Source organism: Vulpes lagopus, chromosome 12, assembly GCF_018345385.1.
Source record: "Vulpes lagopus strain Blue_001 chromosome 12, ASM1834538v1, whole genome shotgun sequence".
NCBI lineage: Eukaryota > Metazoa > Chordata > Mammalia > Carnivora > Canidae > Vulpes > Vulpes lagopus.
The window spans coordinates 66,552,613-66,572,071 of NC_054835.1; the positions used below are offsets into that span (position 1 = coordinate 66,552,613).

The 19,459-nt window shown below is 34.2% G+C and overlaps 1 protein-coding gene and 1 non-coding gene across 2 annotated transcripts in view; one reads left to right on the forward strand and one right to left on the reverse strand.

The window, feature by feature from the left end:
- The window catches only part of FRYL (FRY like transcription coactivator), a 258,580-nt gene that overhangs the window by 184,460 nt on the left and 54,661 nt on the right, over positions 1 to 19,459 (reverse strand). The window contains exon 3 of the mRNA XM_041724310.1: positions 5,098 to 5,229. The gene's annotated coding sequence lies outside the window, so the exon portion shown is untranslated. The remainder of the gene's footprint in view (positions 1 to 5,097; positions 5,230 to 19,459) is intronic.
- LOC121474410 lies at positions 12,316 to 12,422 on the forward strand. Its single transcript, XR_005983399.1, has one exon. It is a non-coding gene; the product is annotated as a U6 spliceosomal RNA (small nuclear RNA).

Here is a 19,459-nt window from a genome sequence, read left to right on the forward strand (position 1 = left end):
TTTTTAATCATCAAATTGAGTGTTTATTGCAAATTAATATAGATTACGAATCTAATTATTACACTTTTTTTTTTGAGAGAAAGACAGGGAGAGTGTACAGACGCAGGAGTAGGGGGAGGGGCATAGGGAAAGAGACTCTTAAGCAGGCTCCATGCTCAGCACAGAGCCAAACACAGTAAATTCAAGAACCAAACATTAATATGCTTTACATATGCATACACTGCTGAGCACAAAACTAAAGGCTGAACGACTTACAAATTTAAATTATGACACACCTAACCCATCAGTGGCCTCAGCTCTACTTTATCCACCAAAGTAAGAGCATGAAAACTTACTTCTTACCAGTACACTGTAAATGCCAACATATCCTTCTTAAAGATCCTTCCCCTTTCTTTTACATATTTGACAAAATATATGGCTTCTCATAAATATGAACTCATTTTTTTTAAATGACAAGAGAGGGAATCCCTAGGTGGCTCAGCAGTTTAGCGCCTGCCTTCGGCCCAAGACGTGATGCTGGAGTCCTGGGATCGAGTCCCACATGAGGCTCCCTGCATGCAGCCTGCTTCTTCCTCTGCCTGTGTCTCTGCCTCTCTATCATGAATAAGTAAAAAAAATCTTTAAAAGTAAGTAAGTAAGTAAATAAATAAATAAATAAATAACTGACAAGAGATACTGTTAGGGAGAATACAAAAAAATAGGGACATGCCCTGCTCTGGGGAGCTTAAACTGAGAAATATTTAAAGGTAACTTGGCATTGTCTATCAAAATTTAAAATGCACATAGAAATTTATACTGAGAAGTAATTATACAGAAGTATAAAGTGATATACAAAAGGATATTTATTATATAACTATTTTTAATAACTAAAACTTAAAATCACTCTAAATGTTCATCAATAAGACACTGATTGAATAAATTATTATATCCACACAATGGAGAACATTTTAAATGAGATAGAAAGATGTTTATGGTGGAATAAGTGAAAAGGCAAGTATCAGAACAGCTGGGCAGTAAATCTCATCTTTAAACTCTATAAATAAAAATGTGTATGTACCATATTCAAAGATGCATAGAAAACAGCTATAAAAATATGTATCAAACTTGCAGAGAGCTTACAAGAAACTCTACTTTCTACTAATATTACTTTAATTTATATGAGCACTTATTTATTCCCTGGGATTAAAAAGCTCATAATCACACAGAACATTATAACATTTTTTTTTCATTATAACATTTTTAAAGTGGTTTAGTCAAAAATGTAAAAACTTAAAACTTCTTCCTACATGATTTTCCTGTCTTTTAATATTTGCTGGTTACTATGTGCAAAACTGATTTTTCTCCTAATACATAATAAATACTATACTCTCAAATTTTAAAAGACATTAAAAAAATAAATAAATAAAATAAAAGGCATTAAATTCAACTTTGTAGGACTATAGGAAACAAAGATACTATGACACAAAATAATAATTATATTAAAATATGTGACTCTTTGATATTTCATTCCAAATATTTACTATCTTTAGAACAAAAGAATGGGATGGATATATATATATAACAGAGAATATATATATATACACATACACAAACATACACACACATATATATTTTTTAAGAATGGGATATAGTTTTTTATTTTTTTTATTTATTTTTGGGGGGGATATAGTTTTTTAAACAAAATTTAAGTGGCTTCTATAGTGATAGATAAAACTCATATCTTAATTTTCATTTACATATCCCATAGGTTGTACCAACATCATTTTTTCAGTAAATATAATACTTGTTCATCAAAATATTTTCCCAAAGATCACCAAAGTTTTTATTTTATTAGTGGCTTAATGACCTTGATTTATAACATCAACATTTCTCCATCTAAACTCAAAATAATTTGGATACTTAAAAAAAAGTTTAGATCAAATATACATTTACTATATTAAACATTTTTTATATTTAGACTTAAAGATCTATGCTCACTAGACTTCATACTTGTAAAAATTTTATTTTCCTAAAATATTTTAAAGAATTTAAAATAATACATTTTTACTTTACCTAGTTGTTGATGTTGGTGTCTGTCATAATTACTATGACAGGAATAGATTCCATCTTTCTCATCTACAATCTTCTCTGATGAAGGCAAACTAAGACGTCTCATCTTAAGTAATCTTGGGGAGCTTTCCCGAAAGCTATCTATAGTATCCAAAACCACATCTCCCGAAAGAATGGGAGGAACAACTCTCTTTAAAAAATCCATCTTAAGGTTCTCCATTACTGGCCCCACGAACACATGGGAAGGTGCTAGTACCAACTTCCTGATGGGAAGGTAAGGTATACTATTCGTGTCAAAGAGCAAAAAGAAATGTCATGTGAACTTAGGTGGTGCTAAGAGCCAGGAGGTCAACTGCCAGGTGTTTTGAAGCTGATTTTTAAGACATACACTGTTCTTACTGATAACAAACCAAACAGCTATAGACCATGAAACTGCACTTCATACATTCATACACGTACGTGTACATGTACAATGGGTGTTAACAGCAATAATGAGACAATAAAATGTTTAGCACCCATTTGGTTTAACATTTAGACTTTGAAAATATAAGCCGTAATAATGTTAAGACCAATTTACTTCCATTTGGGGCGTGTCTTACTTTTAAAGAAACTTACAGCTGAAGTGCAAAACAGTAACTTGTATTCAAAAGATAATTCTTATCATTCTGAAAGTTCACTGAGACCTCAGAAACATCAAGTTTTATTGGACATTAAAAGCAGTAATTTAAAACTTTATACCGTATTGTGAACTTTCCAATGTACTTTTAAACACAAAAAAACTCATTATCATCAATCATAATTATCAATAATAGCAATGAAAACTTTGTCATGAACTGCCAAAAAAAAGGACGGATAATTTAAAAATATATGGATCTAAGAACATAAAATTCAAGAATTTAAAGTATAAATATTTAGTTCTATAAACCCAGTAAATCAACCTTACATAATTCAATTTCAAAGAACTGAGCATTCTACTAAATATTTTAACATAGCAAAAGCAGCTGATTCTACTGCCTTAAAGTAGTCCAGAAGCATGACAAAATACACCAGTGAAAGGTGCTTATATAAAACTTTGAGAACTGAAATTAGTATCTTTTTTTTTCTCCTTTCCTTTGCCTGCCCTCTGGTGGGGGTACAAAGTGAGCAAGAAGGAAATTAAAAACAATGATCAAAAAAAAAAAAAAAAAAAAAAAAAAAAAAAAAAAAAAAATGATCAGGTAAGGCGTAAACTCCCTAAGTAATCAAATTTTTGACTTTGAAGGATATACATTTTAAAAATAAATCTGGTTGACTCAGCAAAAATACAACCACAATCTGATTCTTCTAATATTCAACATGAAGGAAATAATTTAGATATTTTAAAAGATGAAGCATAAAAGAGTAAATAGATAGCAGGAAAAGTTGTAATGAAAAGGGGTATGCGGCTGGCTCAGTTGGTAGAGCATGTGACTCTTCCTCTGGGGTTGCTAAATTTGAGCCCCATGTTGTGTGTAGAAATTATTTTTAAAAAACAACAACAAAAAAAAACCTTTAAAAAAGTTGTAATGTAAAAACAGGCAAATTCCTAATTCTGAATTGCTGTGTGGGGACCCCTGGGTGGCTCAGCAGTTAAGCGCCTGCCTTTGGCCCAGGGCGTGATCCTGGAGTCCCGGGATGGAGTCCCACATCAGGCTCCCTGCATGGAGCCTGCTTCTCCCTCTGCCTGTGTCTCTGCCTCTCTCTCTCTCTCTCTCTCTCTCTCTCTCTCTCTCTGTGTCTCTCACATGAATAAATAAATAAAATCTAAAAAAAAAAAAAAAATTGCTGTGTGTTTAATCCTTATTTTACCACACTAATTATGAAGTCAATTATTTATTTCATTCATTTAAAATACATTAATTGAAGGTCCTCTACATGCAAAGTAATAATATATTATTAAGGTTAGGGGAAAACCTAAAGGATTTATTGATGCATATCCTATCTCAGGGAATCCTACAATAAAAATTAAGGAAAAACAAGGAAATCAAATCAAAGACTTAAATTTCTTCCCCTACCTAAAGCAGGACCACACTTATTAGAAAATAAGGTTGACTTTTAAAAAAATGCTTCTAAGAAGGAGATGCTCCCTCAACCATTGAGGATAAAAGGATAAAAACTCTTATCAGAACAGCCTATCCTCCCCCCCACTCCCCGCCATGAAAAAACAACTGGTTAGAACCATAATCCGTATGGCTTCAGAGCTGAACAGTTATTGCTGTGTCTCCCAGGGTCTTTTCCCTCTCCTCTTACAGGCAGGATCACATATTCTTTACAACTTCTGTTTGTGGTTCTCTTTGGGTCCCGCTGCAGGTCCCCCTTAGCTCATGGAACCAAGAAACAGTGATTTATAACAGGCTGATTATCATCATGCTTGTTCAAGATATACAAGACAACCACCTGTGTCTCTATTAACCCCCCTGTTCTCAATGGCACTTTCAACTGAGGAAAGGCAAGGCAAGGGGTAGGTGATATAGAGCCACAAGATTTTTCTCAGATTTCTTTTATTCCACACACGTTTGCTGGCCAGTGTCTATCATGGCCCGTGCAACGTGCAAGGGCATCGAAAATATGTCTCTATTCCCAAGGAACTTACTATTTATCTATGAAGGGAAAGAAATTCTCAAAACTACAGTTCTTCCTGTAGGCTTGGCCAAGGCTTTGTTAAGCCTGAATTGCAGCTCCGTTTCCTTTGCCTAATCTGCTTCCTAACCTCCTCTCTTAACAGGTGTTGATCCCTAACAAACATCCTGGAAGCCAAACTATTTCTCAGCACCAGCTTCAGAAGGCCCCACCCTGAGACATGGAGCAAGAGGAAAGTATGGCATTCCAGTGACCAGACTACCCATCACTAGCTGAATCTACGAGGAGGAAATGCTATAAAGCCTTGTTGTACTAGATCCCTGGTTGATAACCACAATTTCCAATTCCTGGTGCAGTCATCAGGATGAAGAAATTATAATAGAAGCTAGTCACTCAAACATAGACTCCATACTCACTATTTAGCCTTCAGAATATTTATTATTATCTTACCGGAGAACTCAAGACGGTAATTTCTCGGTGGTAACTTGAATCATCTGATCTTGACTGTGGGACTCTGGAGCAGTTTTGAGAGTTAAGCATTTAAGTGTTAATCATCCGAGATTCAGATAAATGGCTTCAGCTCTAAAGGAAAGCAAAATACAAGGTTTACACATATGTTTTTAAGTACGTTTGTATTGCTCATCACTATCTTCACTTCTGAATATATTATATAGCAGTGTCACCTAGTGCTGCCAGTTATCTTTCAATAATGTTGCATTATTTTTTTAATCTTTATTACGAAAAAATTCAAACTAATGCAAAATTATGGAGAATAGTATAATTATGCCCACCATTATTAACTCTTAGCAAATCATGTTTCATTAATATCTCCACCCACTCCTTAACCCTTATCCTACCACTCTGGTATCCTGGAGCAAATTCCTAAGATTATACCATTGCATCTGGAGAGAATTCTGTATGTATCTCTTTAAGACGTAGATGGACTTTTAAAACATAAGCCAATAACATTCTAATATCTACAATTAACTAATAACTTACAATACCAAATACCAATCAGTGCTCAAATTTCCCCAACTTTATCAAAAGTGGTTTGTTTGTTTGTTTGTTTGTTTGTTTAAGTTTGTTCTAATCCAGATCTAAATAAAAAACCCATACAGGCAATTGTCACTGGGTCTCTTAAATCTCTTTTAATCTATGATTTCCCCCCTTCCTTCCTTCCCTTTGCAGTGATAAATAATGCTTTTATGAGCCAATGACTGAACTAACATGTCAATACCTTCATTATGCAATAGCACATTTAATATATTTTTATTTTATTCATGAAAATAAACAGATTTGCTGAACAGCTCATATATCCACAAGGCCTAATATTTATCTCATCCACAGAAAAGTTATGAGATACATACTTTTCAAAGTCCAGTTCTATTAACTGAAGGAGTCATGGATTATGAATTACTGTACCACATCTAGAATGATTGGATGGTTACTAAGAATGAAACTAATGACCACAGAGAGTTATCCTTTTACTATATATACTAACTCATATAATTGTGCACATTCCATGTTTTTATTACCATTAGAAATCTTGGCATTTTTCAATAGTTAAATAGGCCACATCTTAAATCTGGCATTGAAAATTCAAATTAACTTCATTTGAAATTATAACTGGTTTCTTACTATTTTTTTTTTGTTTAGTGAATTTAATCCCCAACCCAAGAGAAAGGACTAACTACTCTGAAATATTAATTCTGTACTTAACCTTAATTCAAAGTTCCCTTAGCCAACTTAGAAAAATATGATATTCCATTTGTTGACAGGCATAACTGATTAAATCATGATTAAAACCAAATCTTTAGAGTCAAAGAACTGGTTAAGACAAATAAAATACTAATTCATATGCACTTATTCATAATCAATATCACTCAGATTTACTGGAATTTTTGACTGCCCTGCCAAAAATTTCTGAATCTGTAAACAAAAGGATATCTACAATTCTGCCATAATTCTTGACACTTTTTTATCCTCTTAGGTTCATGGAATCATTTCTCCCTCAAAGTAAATAAAGCTTATATGACAAACTGCATATCTTTTCTGTCTATAGTGAATAGTACAGTCCCACAAGATTCTATACTTAATGAAATTTAAACTTTCACTTCATCTTCTAAGACAAATCATAAAACCAATTATTACTAGAGTACAAAGCAGTTTCAGGAATACTACAACTTCAAAGAAGGCTGATTTGTACCAGCATGCCCAGGTCTTTCGTTTTGCTTCACTTTTGAATAAGGTTCTTGTTCAGACATAGCAAGAGCTAATGCATACTTTTTGTAAAAATGTGTTTTCTCTACTTGTAACCACATTGTCAGAGCACTGCACCATTTTAAGACTTCCCAATGTTTGTCTAGAATTTTCAATACCTCTTCTTAATTGATACATAACTTTCCTGTTTCCAACTTTCACTTTTGATAAAATAAACATAGGTCTTTTGTTACCCTGGGAAATAGTTGGTTTATACCTCTCTGGCCTTAATTTTGGGTTATAATCATTTTAAGCAGGGGTAGGTTTTATTGTTTTTGGTTTGGTTTGAGGTTTCTTTCTGCATGTTGATTGTTTTTTCCATCTTGTGTCCATATATATTACTTAACATGGGACTCATTTTAATTGTCCTTTCACTTGATTAATTTGGAGGACATTTTATCTGCAAAAAGTAATTTCTATTACTACTTTGTTAATACTACTTTTGACATGGTTATGGTCAAACAGGTTAGGTAACTGTAGTCATAGTGTACACGTAATCAATATAGTTTCAAATCAAACATAGTTTATTTTAAAAGAAAAAAGTCATATAAACAAGTGTTACTTGCAGAGGTCAGTCAGTATTTGACAATGCTGAAGAAACTGTAAATAGCCAAATGGCACAAAATTTGAAGGAGCAAGGCTTTAAACCTGCAGCAAGAAAAATGGTCTACAAGCTTCCATGTGCAATAAATAAAGAGAACAGTGACCCAGCTCTGGTGCTTGGGAGGATCTCAGGTCAAATGAGGTCCTCCAAGGACAGCCTTGTTTCACTTCAGTCCAAAAGTAAAAGAGAAAGTTGAATGGTTGTTCAGATAGCATGTTAACCTCACTTCCTCTCTGAACAGAATTACTAGAATTGTAAAGAACAGAAATGTACAAATTTAATGTATCTTAGTTGTGGTAAGACACTTGAAGTATGTGTCTCTGATATACAATGATTCAGAAAATAATCTCAAGCAAACAGAGCAAAAATTAAGAGCAAATGAATCTCCGTGATGTTGATTATAATTTTCTTAATATTTGTCTGTATACTTCATAATTTGAAAAGGAGAACAAGGCAGTTTTGGTGTCTAGCACAAAGCAGATTTGAACTCAACATAAAGAATAACTTAATTATATAATTGATGCAAATTATCCTACTTCATAAAGAAATGAAGTCCCTGATTACTGTGATTTTAAGGAAAAGGCTATTAGAAAAGGTCAAAGAAATGGTTATTCCACTGGGTAAAAAGATTAGGCTAAGTTACTTCAAAGATTCCAACTCAAAACTAAATTTGACTTCCAGATGTATTTTATACTTACATAGTTGACCCCTGAACAACATGGAGGTTAAGGGTGCTGACCTCCACACACTCAAAAATCTGCTTATAATCGGGATCCCCAAAATTAAACTACTAAGAGCTTACTGTTGACTGGAAGCCTTACTGATAACAGTTGATTAACACATACTTTGTATGTTATATGTATTATAGACTGAATTCTTATAAGAAGGAGAAAAATGTTAAATCATAAGAAAGAATACATTTACAGTACTGTACATTTATTCACAAAAATCCATCGTTCAGTTGACCCGCACACTTCAAACCTGTGATGTTCAAGGGTCAACTGTGTATGAATACTAAAATATGTAGTTGCTAGAAATTCATCACATTTCAACCAAAGAAAGAAACCAGATTGCAAGATATGTAATCTATGAGGGCAAATTCCTGCCCTTCTATTAAAATTATTCTGGGAATCTCATAAAGCCTCTTAAAATGATGCAAAAGACCAAAATGATTCAAATGTTCTGACAGCCTTTTAGAATAAGGATGTGATCGTTTTCAAATAAATTTAGAATAATCACAGCTCCTATTCACAGTAGCAAAATAATTATGGAAAATATAAAAATCTAGTAATTTTTTTAATTTGCCAAAAATTTTATAAAGTATGAAAAATCTATTCACATATATCAAGTGCAGGCAGCAAACAATTATTCAGATATCTTTTATTTCTGACTGGTAAAAATCATTAATATAAAAAACTTATAATCATCCCCTTAATTAACAAAGAAAACTGATGATTCACAAAATCTACAGCTTCCATCACAGTTCAATTTTTAGAAATTCACTTTTCCTCTTATTTTAGAAATGCTATCATTTTTACAATTTTTAAAGCAGGCTTGCATTTTACTCTCCTGTCATTTTTTTTTTAACCTTCTCCCAAATTTCAACTTTAAAGAGCACACAAACTTATTAAACAGACTATTATAATCACAGATTATGCTATATCACCTGCTAAAAATGCTGTATAATGGCACTGAGCTAAAATAGGGCTTCAATGCAAAAAAAAAATCTAAATTTCTTGCTGATAAAGCAACGTTCTCTGCAGGTAAATCTGTCAAAATTTTGTTGATTTTACATTTTTAGCCAGAATAGCAATTGTTATCATACTACTTGATCTAATGAAAACAACTGGCAAAATTTTCCATTCAAAAATTTAAGGGGAAGTTTTGTTACAAAGGTTTCATTCATTGAGTCAAACGAAAATAGTACCAGAGCACAACATTTTCTAAAATACCAATGAATGAATATGTATGGTTTAGAATAATTTTCCTATTACATTTCCATGTTGGCAAAAGAAAAAAAAAATTAACTCAATCACAAAATTATTATACAACTGTTGTATCTACTCATCCAAATTTAAACACAAGAGAAAATTTTTAAATAAATGTAGACTCGACCAGTGAGACATCAACCTCACTAAATCTGGAATGTATTCCAATCTCTAATTTCTACAAATCTATTACGGTACCCATGCCATACATAAATGTACAGAAATCATATACTCAACAAATACTGATTAAGCAGACCTACATGTCAGGAACCAGAGACAGAGAAGTGAATAAAACAGACAAAAATCCTGACCTCATGAGGCTTATCCTCTATTAGGAGGTTGAGTTTTTTGGAGTCATTCCTTTGAGAATCTGAAAACTCCTGAAGGCCTCTCCTTCCAAAATGCACATATATACCTAATTTTGCAATGTATGAACCTTTCTAATCCAATCATTAATCATGGGTTAAGAACTCCTGATGAAAATCCCCCTTGTGTTTATTTTCTATTTCTGCCATTTATAGGAGTTTCATAATTTTACTATTCATAGTAAAAAATAATATTTTTCTTCATTAAAATACTTATGGCCTTCAAATTTCAATATTTTTTTAATTTAATCCAACTGTACCTCTCACAGATTTCTAGGCTATCAGATTACCTTTTATCAATATTGGTCTTTCTAGAAAATTCGATTTGGTAGCTTCACTGGGAAATTTTCTGATTTCATTAATTATTCTCTGGACCCCCTTAAGTTAAAATCTCCCTCCCCCTGCCCAAATTATCTGTTAGTCTTTGAAGCAAGGTTACCTACAGAGTGTCTGATAGAAGATATGCTCAAGAGAAACCACAACAGATGAAACTAGAAGATATTACGCTAAGCGAAACAAGTCAATCAGAAAAAGACAATTATTGTATGATCTCACTCATATGTGGAATTTAAGGAACAAAACAGAGGATCATAGGGGAAGAGAGGAAAAACTAAAACAAAACAAAACCAGATAGGGAGACAAACCATAGAAGACTCTTAATCAAAAAAAAAAAAAAAAAAAAAGGAAACAAACTGAGGATCACTGGAGGGGAGGAGCGGGTTGGGGGTAACTGGGTGATGGACATTAAGGAGGGCAAGTGATGCAATGAGCACTGGGTGTTCTATAAGAATCACTGACCTCTGCCTCTGAAACCAATAATATGTTAAATGTTAATTAACTAAATTTAAACATAAATAAATAAATGGAAAAAAATAAAATTAAAACAAAAACACAGAAAAAAGAGAAACCACAATTAAAATTTAATCCTTTAACAGAAACTATCAACTAATTAACCAGAAACTTTTCTGCTTTGGCTTATCACAAAAAGAGTGACTTGGGAAAAACAAAGGGGGGGATGTCTTTTTTACTTAAAAATGCAACATCTAAAACACTTTCTAGGGTCATTACAATCTCTAATCAATGGGCTATGCCTTTTATGTGTATAATTTTTAAAATTATACAATGGAATTTGCAACTAAGTATGACCCTGAGGTCCTATCGGGTAAAATATCAAAGATATTGCATGCAAATTTGATATGAATATTTTGTACATTTTCATAAAAACAATTTTCAAATAAAAAGGTTGCTGAGCTAATCCAAGTTTTAAGTTGTTCAGAAAAATGAAAAGTAAATGGCTGCAAAGTTATAAAACTAAATGGTCACCAAATAAACCCAGTCGGTCTCTCCTTTTTTTCTCTGTTTATGGTCATGAACAGACTAAAGAAGCCTGACTCTTACAAGAGCAACTATGAAAGTACAAATTCTCCTGATGTTTAGATAATCTATTTCTCCCAAATTTATAGCCCCAAAACAACTTAAGTTTAAGCAGTGATCATTTGTCATCTGCAATCTCACTATTTGTATCAAAAGCTTTTAAAATGTTTTATATTCTTTGATCCAAGAATTCTACTTCTAAGACCTTTCTTCTAGGAAGATAATCATAAGTATATATACAGATTTATTTGCAAAGATGTTCACTGTACCATTATTTCTATGAGCTGAATGCTGCAGAGGCAGCACAGAACAAACCCAAAGCACCAGCTGAAAACAACCACGGCATATTCATAAAATAAAGCGTAATCCATCGGTTAAAAAATCCTTTTTAATACTACATCACAATAGTCACCATATATCTTAAAGTTAAAAGTAAAACAGAACAGTATTTATATATCTTTCCAACAGTTGGGAGTTAAAGTACATTTAGAAGCAAAGAATATGGTTGCCTGGCTTTCTCAGAGCAACGTGTGACTCTTGATCTCAGGGTCAAGCCCCATGGCGGGTGTAGAGATTACCACAAAAAATAAATACTTAAAAAAAAAAAGGAAGCAAACAATAAACGTAGAAGGATAGAATCAAATTGTCAAGGGACTCAATCTCTCCATGTCCCCATTGCCTTATCTACAAAATAAGGACAATAAAACCTCTTACACCCATTAAGAGAATTAAGTATAAAAGACAAAAAATGTTTAAATAGTGACTGACACATAGTAAGTACTCAATAAATGCTTACTATTAATTTACATCACATATTCTGACCGATGTGTAACACTTTCAAAGAAAGTAATAAAGAAGTAAAAAAATCAGTCATAATTCTAACACCTAGAGAGAGCTGCTACTAATTCATGTTAATATCTGAGTTAATTTCTTTCAGGTCTCTCAATATGTACTAGATGTTTTATAAAATTGGTGTCACATTGAATCATCTCTAGCAACTACAAAATATTATATTTCATAAGTGTGTACTTTTATCATTTCACTATTTATCATTTCACTATTAATATTGCGCTAAATAGTGCTCGCTTCGGCAGCACATATACTAAAATTGGAACGATACAGAGAAGATTAGCATGGCCCCTGCGCAAGGATGACACGCAAATTCGTGAAGCGTTCCATATTTTTCCTTTAAACAGTGTGACAGTACATTATTCAGATATGTGTGAGACTGTTTCTGCACAATAAGATGTATGAAAGGAGCAGAAATAAATAATTTTTCTAATTAAAAAAAAAAAAATATTGCGCTAAATACCTTAATTGGCAGTCTTTATACACATCTTTTAAATTCCCTCAAGAAAAAAATCTAGAACAGAATCTCTATCTCAAATGGTCTGAAATACACTTGGCTTCATTTTTCTACCGACCTGTATGTAAAAATGCTGATTTCTCCTTTTTCTCCAGGGGGCACTTAAAAGATATTAATTTGCTTTTTCACTATAACTTCTGTATTGTTTTTTGGTACAACTGCTTATCAGGTATTTCACTTTTTTTCATTTAGTCCATTTAAAGGATCTTACACCCCCCCCCCTTTTTTTTTAAGATTTCATTTATTTGCAAGTGAGAGAGAGTGGGCACAGAGAGAGAGTGAGAACAAGGGGGGGAAGCAGACTCTTCGCTGAGCAGGGAGCCCAATGCAGACTCAACCCCAGGACCCTAGGATCACCACCTGAGCCAAAGGCAAGATGCTTAACCTACTGAACCATCCAGGTGCTCTCACTTTCCTTTTATTTCACTCTAACATCCCAAACACAATTTGAATATTCAGAACTTCAGTAAATTCCCCAAAAGCTGCAAATTCTATCCTATAGGTCTAGAAATGAAGTCCTAGTCTTTCAGAAACGCATCCTGAAATATTTACGGATGCTGTTTCAAGACCAACGGATTCCCTCAAACTACCTGGGAACTGGAGAAATGAAGTGGGGAGAAGTAACAAAGAGTTGATAAATGTTGAAGCTGAGGATGGGTACATGAATATTCATTCCACTATATCCCATTTAATTTTTTTTTAAATTATCTTTGGTGGGAGAAATTGTTTTTATATCTTTAAAAGATATAATTATTAAAATCTATAAAACAATTATAGGTTTAGCTTACACTATAGATCCAGAATGATTATTAAAAAAAAAAAAAAAAGACCAAACAAATTTAAGCCAAATTCGAAAGTGAAGTAAACAACTACAGTATTTGGAATCTCTCAATTATACTTGCCAGTAATTCCCACAGATAAAAACATACTACAATGCCTTTTTCCAAACCATGGCTTCAGCATACCATGCTGATTCTCCAAAACAATATTAGTATTTATATTGTGCATTACAAGAATACAATTATGCCTCTGTATGTGCCCACATGAATATTTGATAAGTAGTTTTATTATGTACTAGTATTAAATAATCCAAATTCTCTTGGTGCTTAAATCACATCCTGGTACCACGTTAGGCACGTTGTAAACAACACTTACAGATTAACAGATCCACCGAAATGTGTTTTATACCCAGAAGCACGGTAATGGAAAAAAACTACCTTACCATATGTCTTTTATTCAGATTAACTGTGGTAAAATATCACCTGTGTATGTTTCTACCTGTATAGAAAACAGTTTACCTTGACGTCAGGTCATGATACAAGAGAGCACTGCAAAAAGAGTAAGTCACATGGAAAAATATTCCATGCTCATGGATTGGCAGAATTAATATTGTAAAAATGTCAATGTTACCCAGGGCAATTTATACGTTTAATGCAATCCCTATCAAAATACCATGGACTTTCTTCAGAGAGTTAGAACAAATTATTTTAAGATTTGTGTGGAATCAGAAAAGACCCCGAATAGCCAGGGGAATTTTAAAAAAGAAAACCTTAGCTGGGGGCATCACAATGCCAGATTTCAGGTTGTATTACAAAGCTGTGGTCATCAAGACAGTGTGGTACTGGCACAAAAACAGACACATAGATCAATGGAACAGAATAGAGAACCCAGAAGTGGACCCTGAAATGTACGGTCATCTAATATTCGATAAAGGAGGAAAGACTATCCACTGGAAGAAAGACAGTCTCTTCAATAAATGGTGTTGGGAAAATTGGACATCCACATGCAGAAGAATGAAACTGGACCACTCTCTTTCACCATACACAAAGATAAACTCAAAATGGATGAGAGATCTAAATGTGAGACAAGATTCCATCAAAATCCTAGAGGAGAACACAGGCAACACCCTTTTTGAACTCGGCCACAGTAACTTCTTGCAAGATACATCCACGAAGGCAAAAGAAACAAAAGCAAAAATGAACTATTGGGACTTCATCAAGATAAGAAGCTTTTGCACAGCAAAGGATACAGTCAACAAAACTAAAAGACAACCTACAGAATGGGAGAAGATATTTGCAAATGACATATCAGATAAAGGGCTAGTTTCCAAAATCTATAAAGAACTTATTAAACTCAACACCAAAGAAACAAACAATCCTATCATGAAATGGGCAAAAGACATGAAGAGAAATCTCACAGAGGAAGACATGGACATGGCCAACAAGCACATGAGAAAATGCTCTGCATCACTTGCCATCAGGGAAATACAAATCAAAACCACAATGAGATACCACCTCACACTAGTGAGAATGGGGAAAATTAACAAGGCAGGAAACAACAAATGTTGGAGAGGATGCGGAGAAAAGGGAACCCTCTTACACTGTTGGTGGGAATGTGACCTGGTGCAGCCACTCTGGAAAACTGTGTGGAGGTTCCTCAAAGAGTTAAAAATAGACCTGCCCTACGACCCAGCAATTGCACTGTTGGGGATTTACCCCAAAGATTCAGATGCAATGAAACGTCGGGACACCTGCACCCCGATGTTTCTATCAGCAATGGCCACAATAGCCAAACTGTGGAAGGAGCCTCGGTGTCCATCGAAAGATGAATGGATAAAGAAGATGTGGTTTATGTATACAATGGAATATTACTCAGCAATTAGAAACGACAAATACCCATCATTTGCTTCAACGTGGATGGAACTGGAGGGTATTATGCTGAGTGAAATAAGTCAATCGGAGAAGGACAAACAGTGTATGTTCTCATTCATTTGGGGAATATGAATAATAGTGAAAGGGAATATAAAGGAAGGGAAAAGAAATGTTGAGAAATATCAGGAAGGGAGACAGAACATAAAGACTCCTAACTCGGGGAAACGAACTAGGGGTGGTGGAAGGGGAGGAGGGCGGGTGTTGGAGGGGAATGGGTGACGGGCACTGAGGTGGACACTTGACGGGATGAGCACTGGGTGTTTTTCTGTATGTTGGTAAATTGAACACCAATAAAAGTTAATTAAAAAAAAAAAAAAAAAGAGTAAGTCACATATCGAGGGATAAGAGTATCAGTGGTTGCTCCCCAGGTATAAAACAAGGGTGAAATGGACAGGTTAGAAAGATGTTTCCCAACTCTTCACTGTAGTAAAAAAAAAAAAAAAACAAAAAACCAAACATCATTGTATATAAATGTACTTATAATACATTTTATATAACTCAGTATATATGTGTGTGAATGTATATATATACACACCCACATGATACTCTTGAAATAATAATCCGCAATACACTTTGATGTGTCTCCAAACTATTTTTAAAAAGTGTTATATTCTAGTCACTCCACTAAAACAATTTCTTGAGTTCCTAGTTTTAAATCCCTGGACGTAAAAGAAGGCCTGCATCTCCTCCTGCTTACTAACAAAGAAGAATGAAGAAAGTACTTGACCAGTGATTAAGTGATTGTCACCCAATCATCTGCTTGCTTGAGCTCTTCTCTCCCCTGCACAGAAAATGACACTATTACATGTCTGGAAGGATGGGGACGTGGGGAACAGAAGATACTAAAGTGGGTTGGAATCAGAAGACTGCTGCTTGCACACATGCATGCATACATACATACATCCAAGAGAAGATAATCTCTTAAATTTCTCCCTGTTCTAAAGTTTTGTGGTTCTAAGAACTGGCTCTGAGAGTATGAGTCCCTAAAGGGTAAGAAATTCATCTTACATCTTACAAAGGGTAAGAATACATCATTACATCTCCCACAGTGCCTAGCAAATGGACTTTCATAAAAATAATAAAGCACTAAATAAAAATTAAATTCTACTAATATGCAAACTAGCATATTTCTGTCATTAAATGTATGTTGTTGACACACTATTAAGTATAAAAATCAATGCTACTGTATATATTATTTGGAAGCTCATAAGCATAAAAATGTTAATATATATTGTGTATATATGAATGTATGTGTCTGTATATATATATATAATATCTATGTCACCAAGCAAATACTATTCTTGTTACATTGTCCAAAGTGGTATAAAACACTGTAAAATTATCCTAAAACTCATAATCACTTAAACACTTTTAGTTTTAATCATACCTTTTTCTCTCCCTGCTTAATGATATTATTAATTAATTAGCAAAATATAGGCCCTGTACAAACAACAAATAACAGCAGACAACTGGTCAATATAAAACTTTCATAATTCAACCATGATTTATAGTATTCCAAAGTTCACGAGTTCTCGGTTCAAATGGTCTCCTCTGCTTTTGTCTTAGAAGTTTTCTCCAAAAAAAATTGCAATGACATCAAAGTTTTTGCCTATATACATTAACTTTCAATAAATTATTATAGTTTAACTGAAGGGGGGGAGGTTTAAAAGGAGCCTACCTAAAGAATTTCCAATTTTAAATCCCAATAAAACCTTTTATAGGGGCACCTAGGTGGCTCAGTCAAATAAGTGGCCAACTCCTGATTTCAGTTCAGATCACGATCTCCAGGTCCTGGGATCAAGCACGGCATGGCTCCATGTTCAATGGGGACTTGTGGTTCTCTCTCCCCCTCTCCCTCTACCCTTCGTTCCACTCATTTGAGGACTCTTTGTAAAAACTCTTAAAAAAAAAAAAAAACCTTTCATAAATAAGGACAATAAAGCCAATACTTATACTTTTTATAGGATATTATAAAATGCCATGAGATGCAATAAAGACCTCTTTCTTATGACAACCTGAAAATTATAACTTTCATTTTCTTTCCATAAGATTCACCTAAAAATTCCTATTACTTTGAGATTCTGAATTATTTGGGGAAAAAAAAGAATCTTGCCAACATAATTTCTGATTTTCAAACGAGGAAAAGGTTTACAAATATGTTTTCATTACTAAAATAATCATGTATTTTTTAAAAAGAGGTATTTATTTGAGACAGAGAGAGAGAGTGCACAAGCAGGAGTGGCAGAGGGAGACAGAATCTCAAGCAGACTCTGTGCTAAGCACAGACGCATACCTCACAACCCTGAGATCACAACCTGAGCTGAAACCAAGAATTGGACACTTAACTGACTGAGGCACCCAGTTGCCCCTAAAAGAATAATACATGTTAATGAGCAAATCCACATTTCCAGTTCTGGTTGACATTTCTCACCATTTCCCAGATTTCTAAATTTTAATTACCACTAATTTTTTTTTTTTTTAATTACCACTAATTAAAATTAAACATACCTTGAGAAAGCTTCATGGAGAAGGATTTGAAATGTCCCTTGAAAGAAATAAAGAAAATAGAGAATTTGCACTGGCAGACAAGAAGGAAATAAAAATGTGAATGATGGGAGTCATACAGTATACAGGAGGGGATTAGCTTCTCTAGAAGATTTTCATTAAAGAAATGTTAGAGATGGGGCACCTGGGTGGCTCCGTCAGTTAAACGTATGCTTTTTGATCAGGTCATGATCCTGGGTCCTGGGATTGAACCCTGCATCAGGCTCCCTGCTCAGTAGAGTCTTCTTTTCTTTTCTTTTCTTTTCTTTTCTTTTCTTTTCTTTATTTCTTTTCTTTTCTTTTCTTTCTTTTTCTCTCTTTCTCTCTCTTCCTTTCTCTCTTTCTTTCTCTATCTTTCTCTTTCTCTCTCTTTCCCCCTCCTCTCCCTCCCACCCCTTCCTCACTGGCTCTCTCAAATAAATACAATCTTTAAAAAAAAAAAAAAAAAAAAGAATTGTTAGAGATAACATCCAACAATATTAATGGACCAGTTAAAAAGGAGTCTCCACAAGCCATGGGGAGACATGCACTTAGTAGTGTCTAATGGTCAACCCCAAGCTCCCAGAATCTGCACTAAGTGCTACCTACACAGACACAACCACCGCCAGCGAGGAGCTTACAGACCGGCCAAAAGAGAGACATGTGTGATGGAAAGTTTCAGGTGCTTTGAGAAAAGTTGCCTAACTATGTTCAAGCTACCATCAGGTACAAACAAGGGAGACAACCATCAATTTACAAAGAAGAACAGGAAAGACCTCGCCAAGAAAGTGGGGCTCACTGCCTCTCTTGCCAGAAGACTCACCAAATCGACAATGTACAACTAGATACACAGCTTTTTACACTCTCTTTGAGGAGCTGGCTAGCTGTTGATAAAAACAAAAACCCAACCATTTAAGTAATATATGAAGGCTCAAAAAAACATATCTATTTCACTGTAGGCCTGTGAGCCACAATGTCCCAGTGTGACAGGCTCCAATGCCGGGTGCTACCCCACACTATCCTAGTTACACAACGGGGCCTGGCTTTATCCCAGAAATGGTTATCTTGAGGACGCCTCCTCCCCATGTTTATGAAAGGAAGTATTGTGTAGGGTAAGGTCTACACCAATTGACAGCTCCTCTCGCTCTAGAAATTTATAAAAGATAATAAGCAATGTATTCAAATCAAAATCCTCTGTATGGAAAATAACACATTTCAAAGTTAGTATCAAAACAACATTCCAAATGAGTTTGGTCACTATGGATGACCATATAGAACATGCCACAAAGCTTAATCCTTCACATTCCAGTACACCCAGTAACTCTAAAAGGACTTTGCACAATAAAGTCCAGAACCCCACCCTACTCACCAATAGGCTTTATTCTTCACAGCAGTTAAGTCAGTCTAAACAAATTACAAATATAGGAGGGTAGAATTCAGAATTGGTTCACTATACCCAAAGAAATGGTGCCCTAGAAATCCAAATTAAGTAGCCAATAATAATAACAACCACCACCACTAATTACTGAGGGCCTACTACTCATAAGGAACTAGGTTAGGTGCTTAACACACATTACTTCATTTTAACCCAAACAAAACCATGATTTCTATAAATGTTCAGG